At 39.2% G+C, this 7,163-nt stretch overlaps 1 pseudogene; it reads right to left on the bottom strand.

Annotated features, from left to right (window-relative positions):
• Positions 1–295: 295 nt before the first annotated feature.
• LOC121145021 lies at positions 296–785 on the bottom strand (annotated as a pseudogene).
• Positions 786–7,163: the final 6,378 nt, after the last annotated feature.

Here is a 7,163-nt window from a genome sequence, read left to right as displayed (position 1 = left end):
TCACTTTACCCCAATGCCTCCAGGATCTCACACAGTTCCACCTTAGGAGAGAATAAATATTGCCTGTTGGATTTCCAAGGCTCAAATCCTTCCTTTCCCTGTGCAGCCTAATTTAGAAACTGAAAAGCTACTGTGTATATGCACCGCCCCTAGCAATGCCTGCTGCTGCTACTTAGTAACATCTAGAGGAGAAGCAGTTGGGAGGAAGCAGTCAGATGAGTGACGAGTGACCCACAGGAAAACAGGATGGTAGCCCTTTAAAGGTCCCCGAGTCCCTCCTCAGTGGCTCAGTCTTTTATTGGCTGCATTTCTCTTTGTGCTGAATCACGCCCTTCTGGATCAGATCAGAGATTTTCACTGCCAGCCATGACCCCAGCCCCAGAGCCATGAGATGAGCTAGTCCAAACTTGGGCACATTCCAGGCCCACAAAGGTTTGAAGGGGTCAGTCAGGCATATTTTGCCACCTCTCTACATCTTGGCTGTCTTTCCATCCATCTCAGAGACTTCAGTTTTTTGAAAAGTAGTGGGATATGTGATAGGAATGTCAAACTTGATGAGGAAATCATGGATGTACCAGCATTTTCCAAACCAAGTCCCTTCCTTATTGGACTCCAGTCGGAACCAATCATTGCCCGCATTCTTGTTGTTCTCCACCCCACATACCGGATAAGGGACTGATATTTCTCTTTCAGTCGCTGCACCCACAACCCCCAACTTGGGGTCTGGCATTGGTCTTCAGCACTGGTACCTCAGAAACAACACGTTGTGTTGCCTTGTCCACCATCTTGGACCAGGTGCATTCTAAATCAGAAACCCAAGTGTGATAACCAGGTTCAGGTCCTGATGACAGTTTCCTGCTAGTGCAGACACTTGGAGGTATCAGTAATGACTCAGGTCATTAATTTCCTTTCACTCATGGTTCTCAGCTTCTGCCTTTCTCAGGTCTTATAGTTTGGACATTAGTGGAATGACCACAGTGAGTGGTCATATTTTCTTTTTGAAATAAATTAATTTTTAACAAACATAAAAACCAAAACTGTGTCAAAGAAAAGGTGTGACCAATAGAGACCAACAGCTTAGTCTGAAATGGAGTAATAGATAATAGCATTCATGATTGAGCAGCCTATACTCAAAATTACGTATACTTCCTGCAAAAGACAGACTTTCTCATTGAATCAGAGCTTCCCCTGTACATTATCAGTCTTTCAGTCTAAACACATCCATGCATGCTTTTATTCAAAAGGTCAGTGTTGAAGATGTTGAATCATTGTATCCTTAGCTCTGTTCTAGCCAAGTGTGGATAGTGAAAAAGTCACATTTCTACCTTCACAACTAGTAAGATAACTTTTGCGATAGATAACACAGATCCAGATGAATTCCATTAAGGTAAAAATTTCCATCTGTCTAACTCACAAGGAAGGTAGTTCGTTAGAGTAAGTTTAACCCTTTTTCTTAGTGATAACAAGTTTAAGACAGAATAGCCCAACGCCCCATGTCTCATCTTATGTTTACAAGTGTTTTCATATTAACAAGTAAGTACGATTTATTAAAGCAAAGAATTCACTGCCTAGATATACAAATGTAAAATTTGTGCCACATTTCCCGCAGAAATATTTGGGAGGAGGGATATGTGCAGTGGAAAACCTGCACATTTCAACCCAAGTACCCCTTTCTCAAAGCTAATCTCCGAGGTAAACATCATCTCAAAGACATTCGTATTCCTCCCTGTCTATGTTTTTTTTTTTTAAATAACACCATATATGTGTATGCATCCAAAAAATATATTCCAATGTCTCTTGTATTTTAAAACATATATAAGTGGCGGCATATTGTACTTATCCTTTTGCAATCTGCTTTTTTCACTCAACATTTTGTTTTTGAGAATTATCCATGTTGATGTACAGAGAAAGTTAAACATTACTTCAGAGAGTAAAAACATTCCAGCTCACCGAGGAAAGCTTGAAACGTCTCCAGGGTGTATTATGGGTACCCGGGACTGTCCTGTGCACACTCCAGGATCTCTCCATTCTCCTGCCTATCACCATTGCTGCATGGCTGCCTTGGCATCAGGCTCCCCTGCCTCCCTCTCTCAGCCGATGAGTCAAAATTCTACAGACAGCTAGCCTAGTACAACCGGGCCTGTGAATCCAGCCATCTTACCACTGCCACACTTAAGGTTAGCTAAACACATACTCTGCCCTTGTCCTCTGCTCCTGAGGAATAAGCCCTGATCATCGTTCCCAGGTAGCCATTTCCCAACATTCTAGCATCTCGACAAACAGTAGTTTGCTGGCAGTGAGAACTGATTTATACCAACTGGTTTATATCATATCTTTGTTTAATTATTGAGAGATCCATGCTTGGATATTTCTGTTAGGCTTCTCTCAATTTAATGAGCTCACTTAATTTACACAAGAAGCTGTCAACACTCCAACACTCCATGACTTCCCTCGATGGGTCTAACACCTCTTGACTGATTTAGTTGGGGTTCCAAGCTCTAGTTCTAATTGTAAAAATACTTCCTCATTATCCAAGCCTTCTTTGTCCTAAGGATCCTCGGTTTCCTCTTAAAATAAGTGTTTTGCAACTTGTTACTCTCATCCTTGTTGAATATGTTTTATATACAGATGTTCCTTAATTTGTAGTGAGATTATGTCTTGACAAACCCATCTCAAATTGAAAATCTCACCAGCAAAATTGTATTAAATACATCCAACCTGCAAAACATCATAGCTCAGTGACACTCTCTTTGTGATCTTGGGGCTCACTTGGACCTTATGATTCCTGCCACTAACTGCATCACCAGAGAGCTTTGCCCTGAATATCGCTAGCCTAGGAATAGATCCAAACCAAGTTGTGACTTTTACGGAATGTTTATCAGCTTTGCATTATCATATAGCTCAAAATCAGATATGTTATTTGTGTGCAATCTGTTTTATTTCCTGTTTGCTTTAATTTTGTATGTATTTGTCTCAGAGAGAGAGAGAGACAAGTGAGTGTTCTCACAGTCAAGCTGCTGGCTCACTCTCCAGGTGAATGTCATAAAAGGCTCAGACAAGGCCAGGGATCCAGGAGCTGGGCATTCATCTAGAAATCTGGCAAGAGCAATAAGAACCCAATGATTTGAGCCATCACCTTCTGCCTGCAAGGTTGTATGCCATTATGAAGTTGGAATTGAGAGTGGAGTTGATTCATATCCAGATACCCCAAAACGGGCATGCCAAATTACACTTTAACCTGCAGTACACCCCTTTTGTTACTTTTTTCTTTACCCTTAGCATCAACCTTTATGTAAATTCATGCATGCAAGGAGTAACTTGATGAGAGGCAAGACAGTGAAAGAAGAAAAATGTCATCCAATTCCATAGGAAAAAAAAAAAACAGCCTAATTTCAGGACTAATTCAGCAAGACTCTAGACACATAAAAACACAATTCCGACAAGAGTAGGCTGTTTATTTCTGGGATAGACAAGCAAGAGAGGAATTAAAAATTTGGCTCACAAAAATTTCGTCCTTTGCAATACTTTTGTTCACAAAGGAGGCATCTGGAATCCAAGGTGATAAGCATTAACACTGAGAGAAGGTTTAGTATGTGTAAAGCTCTGAGCTGGGCACAAATTACATTAATTTTGTTCTATCTTGGATTGTGTTTTTCTATTAATATACGAAGCATCCTCAAGATGCACTTTAAGGAATGGCTATTCATGTTTCACATTCTGCTTATCTTAAAGCAAGAAGAAACATCACATTCATGTTGAAACTTGGCTATAAGAATGGTGAAAATCACTGATGGCTTGCAAGGAGTTTATGAGGATAATATCCCTAAGAAATTAGTTTGCAAAGATGCAACTCATTATAAGAAGGAACAAGATGCTTTTAAAGATGAAGGCCATAGCGATGGATCACCAACATCAATATACAAGGAAAAAATAATTGTTTTCTGAAGACAGATGATCCACAAGAGAAACAATTACCAGGACTGAATACAATCCAACTGGTTCAGTGTACACATTTCTAACTGAAAGATCAAGTGAGGCGAATTTTCTGTGTGATGAGTGTCAAAACTACTGAAGCCAGAACATTTACAGATAATACATTTTAAGCAAATATCATTTCTCTAGGCTAACACATATGTCTAGTAGCTAAAGTCCTTTCCTTCTGTGCACCAGGATCCCATAAGGGCACTGTTTCATGTCCAAGCTCCTCCACTTCTCATCCAACTCCCTACTTGAGACCTGGGAAGGCACTAGAGGATAGTTCAAAACCCTGGGACCCTGCAGCCATGTGGGAGAACCAGAAGAAGCTCGTGGCTCTTGACTTCAGATCGGCTCAGCTTCTGCCATTGCAGCTACTTGGGGAGTGAACTAGTGGACAGAGCTCTTTTTGTCTGTTTCTCCTTCTCTGCGTAAATATGCCTTTCTAATAAAAATAAAGTAAATCTTTCAAAAAAGTACAATTTCTTAAAATAATTGTTACAGGAAATAAAGCACAGCTTTACCAATGTGATTCTGAAGACAGTGCAATGGCTACCGAAAGCTGATAGTTCCCAAAGCAAAAGTAGAGCCATCCAGAGACACAGAGACAGCGTTTGGAGATGTAAAAGGCATTTTTCTTGATGACTTTCTGGAGGGCCACAGAATAATAACATCTGTTTAGTATAATAGTGATTAGAGAAAATTAACCACAGTTTTAGCAAAAAAAAATATCACCTAGGAAAATATTAAAGTCTTTTTCCACATCAACAATGTCCCTATTAATCCCTCTTATCACATAATAGAAATTGGGAGTTTTAAAGGAGATCACTACATACCTACCTTACAGTTCTGGTTTGACTCCTTCTGACTTAATTTTAGGTACTGACCTTAAATCACCTTTTTTAAAAACAGTATTATTTAACAGAACAAATTGGGTGCAGGCAGAATTCAGAAGCCTGGAACTCCCTCCAGGTTTCCTACGTGGGTGTCAGCTAGTCATAAAACATCTTTCAATGTCACCATTTTTGTTTTTGTTTTTGTTTTCAGTTAATGATACAAAAAAAAAAAAGCAGATTGCATTGAGCCCCATTCTTTGTCATGACAGGTTAAGTTACCACTTATGATGCTGGAATGTCATAATGGAGTATTAGTTTGAATCCCAGTTGCTCTGCTCTGCCCTACATGGAGCAGCCTACTAATGCTCCAGGGAAAACACTGGAAGATGACCTAAGTTCTTGGGCTCCTGCCTCTCATGTGAGAGATCCGAATGGAATTCCAGGCTCCTGGATTCAGCCTGGCCCACTCATAGCCTTAACTGTTGTAGCCACTTGAGGAGTGAACCAATAAATGAAAGCTTGTTCTCTCATGCTTTCTCCCCTGCTGCTCTGTGTGTGTGTGTGTGTGTGTGTGTGTGTGTGTGTGTGTCCCCTCCTCTTTATTCTTACTTTCAAATAAATAAAATAAATCTTGAAATAAAAAGACTGCATTGACATAGTTGAATCACAGGATCTTTAGTTCACTGGGGATGGACAGATGGCATTGCTCACAAAAGTGTCAAGAACTTGATGGAATTGATGTTGAGAAATAGCTCTAGGTGTGATATTTCTTGTGTTGACCTTTGCAAAATTCACTCCAGAGATCTCAATTAGATAAAACTAATATGGTAATGTTCCAAAAATTTAAATTAAAAATTCAATTTAATGTATGTATTTCTAAAGGTCAGTCCTTAATATTATTTCATTTATATGGACAGAGCACTTTAATCAAGGATATGAAGGAGAGTAAAGAATAATAAATGTTTTTAGGGTGAAATCATACAGAATCATGCAAGGAACCTGGTAGCAATCACAAGGAAAAACACACTAAGCTTAGAAAATGCTTTGCAAGGCTTCATGTCAGTTCACAATTAATTTCCTCATTATTGTAACTATGCCTGCTTTTTTTCTTAGACAGAGGATGTACTGAGACCCTCAATCTTTGTATTAGCTAATCTGTACACCATCAGTAGTTAGCACAGAAATGACTCAGTGTCTGCATCAGGGCAGCACAAATCAGCATGTGGCTGTGGCTGACTTGAATTTGGAATCCTAAGTGAGCCCCCTCAGCAGGATGCCCAAGCTCACATCACCTGCCCTTGTCAATCATGTTTCCTTTCCTTCCAATTCTGTTTCAGAGGAGACTCCCATAGAACCATCGGAAGTCATGCCTTAGAGCCTGGGAAAGTGTATTCTCATCTTAAACACAAATGGGGCTAAAAGCTTTTTTTTTTTTAATAATCTTGAGAGACTGTAAGCTTTTTCCCTCTAAAAATTTTGTAATGAGATGGCTGTATATATACAATGAGCTTGTCATAAAAGTCTTTATTTTTTAACACAGTATATTTAATCTGCACTGCAACTGAGGTGAATTAGGAAAAGAAATCATCCAAAGCCATCTCCAGCAGGAACTGGTGGTGGTGTGCCGAGCTGTCATCTCTGTGTGTTAGCTGTGACAAGCACCCACTCAGCCCTTTGTTCATGACCTTTTAAGGCCCTTAAACATGCCATGACATTTTGCAACACACATATTATAACTATGAAACTAATGAACTAATAAAAGACCACGGCCAAATAGGGCAAGTGATATTGAGTGTACAATCACCAATTTTGCCCAGAGTCCCACAAAAATGTTTCCTCTGTATTCATTATGATTTCCATACATTACACATATATGTCTTTTCTTACTTTGTATTTCTCCATTCACTGCTTCATTTTCCTTCAAAACAAAATACCACCATTGACTAAATGTCTTTAATTTGGCAGAAACTTCATAATACATAACATTAACCCTAGACTTACCCAGCATACTGGATATTTGAATATTATTAGATTCCTTTGTAGCTATTTTTCTTAAATTGTTTTAAGACCTTAGTTCCATTCTTGAATTCTATGGACAAGTCCATCAAGTATGACAGCAGGGGCACCTTTACAGAGATAATGATGTAAAACTATCAGTGTATATAGTGTGCTATATATATATATAATGTGTGCTTGTGTATACAATACTTTTGTGAAAGTCTAGAATTTTCCCAGCTGTACGCAACTGTGTAAGTTGCCTTGTAGCTAGGCAAGTATTACGTTGCTAAAAGAAAGCATCTAATATCTGGCTGGGATCTTGGCCTGGCTAATGCAAAATGTGTGTTAACTATA

The sequence above is a fragment of the Ochotona curzoniae genome, unplaced genomic scaffold, assembly GCF_017591425.1.
Source record: "Ochotona curzoniae isolate NIBS_2020 unplaced genomic scaffold, NIBS_Ocur_1.0 scaffold_3208, whole genome shotgun sequence".
NCBI lineage: Eukaryota > Metazoa > Chordata > Mammalia > Lagomorpha > Ochotonidae > Ochotona > Ochotona curzoniae.
The sequence above is the reverse complement of the archived record's forward strand: the minus strand, read 5'-3'. Positions and strand labels throughout refer to the sequence as shown.